This window comes from Pteropus alecto, unplaced genomic scaffold (assembly GCF_000325575.1).
Source record: "Pteropus alecto unplaced genomic scaffold, ASM32557v1 scaffold111, whole genome shotgun sequence".
Taxonomy (NCBI): Eukaryota; Metazoa; Chordata; class Mammalia; order Chiroptera; family Pteropodidae; genus Pteropus; species Pteropus alecto.
The window spans coordinates 4,623,038-4,624,657 of record NW_006431915.1 but is presented as its reverse complement, the minus strand read 5'-3'; the positions used below and the strand labels follow the sequence as shown (position 1 = coordinate 4,624,657).

Here is a 1,620-nt window from a genome sequence, read left to right as displayed (position 1 = left end):
CAATATTATTGACTGAATTCCCTAAGCCATACTTTATACCTCCATGACTATTTTGTAACTGCCAATTTGTACTTCTTCATCCCTTCACCTGCTCCCATACTGTTTTGAAAACTGTATTCTGCAAAAGTGTCCAGCAAAGCCTATATATGTGGGCTTTAAAACGACAAGTACTAAAATGCATTCACATAAACACATTTATCTCATACTCATCCCAACAAGGAGGGCAGCCAATTACAATCAGTTAGGACACTTTTTGCTTATTATTTAGATTTTTTTTTTTTATTTCAACTAGATGCTCTTGTTTTATTAAAACCAATAATGCTCACAAATAAATGATTGTGCTTTTATTTTCATTAAATTTTATCTTAAATTAGTGTCTTTGGGTCTACGGCCATGCTATCCTGAACAAGCCCAATCCCTTCTGATTTTGGAAGCTAAGCAGGCTCAGGCCTGGTTAGTACTTGGATGGGAGACCACCTAGGAAGACCAGGTGCTGTAGGTGTAAAAAATAAAAAAAAATAAATAAGGGATCATAAGCTGACAAGGTCCTTGCAATCCGTGAGGTCAACCAAGGGTTGCCTCGCCTAAAAATAAAAAAATTAAAAAAATAAATAAATTAGTGACTTTGGCTTATTCAAAACTATCAGATATTGGCACACAACAAACTGTCTAGCTTTTAAAATTGATAATCCCCTCCTCCTGTTGTAGATATTTGCAGCATTTTGGTGCTTGGCTATGACATATTTTCTATTCCATCTACTTTAAATACCTTTTAATGTGGTTTTAGTTCTTGAACTTTTAAGCTTTGAAGCTTTAAAACACAAATAATTTTCACATCCATGCATAAAACTCTCTGGTGGCTCCCCATTGCACTTAGACACATCTCTGAACCACCTTCCCCTCACTGACAAAACTCCAGCCACTCTACCCTTTTATCAGTTCTTCCAACTTGCCAAGTCTCTCCTGCCTCAGGCCCTTAGCACATGCTACTTTCTCAGCCCACAGCACTCTTCCCTCTACTCCTTTTAAAATTGGATATATTATATCCAAAATAGCTATCCTTTAGATCTCACATTACATATCAGTTCCTCCAAGAGGCTTCACTGACCCCCTAATCTAACTTATATCCCCTTCCTGTTATTTTCTCTGTGCTTTTCCCTCAGTGGCATTTATTATACTTTGCATTTATGTATACACTTGTGTTTACTGTTTTAATATCTTTCCCTCATTAGACTATGAATTCCAAATGATGGGAATCATGACTGTTTTATTGACCAAAGCTAATCTCAATAACTATTTGTTGGAAGTAAAAGAAGAAAGTAAATCTTATTCCCCTTCTAATTCTTTTTCATAAACTTAAGTTGGACACGGTAAGTAAGGAGACTGGAATCCCTACCCCACTCATATTCAAGGTAGGCTGTTCTATCTAGAATGAGATTTGGGGAAGGTTTAGATTGAGGAGAATGATGGGATTTGACATATGGGAAATTTTATTAGATGTAAGATAGGACAGAAAAATGTGATATTCTAAAAGGGGGAAAAAAGGTTAAAAAGCTAATTCTATTAATGAAGCAAAGGAAGGGGGTGAGGTGGAGGGCAGAGAACAGAGAGGCTAAAAGG

General features: G+C 36.4%; 1 pseudogene; it reads left to right on the top strand.

The window, feature by feature from the left end:
• The first annotated feature begins 383 nt into the window (after positions 1-383).
• LOC112473145 lies at positions 384-502 on the top strand (annotated as a pseudogene).
• Positions 503-1,620: the final 1,118 nt, after the last annotated feature.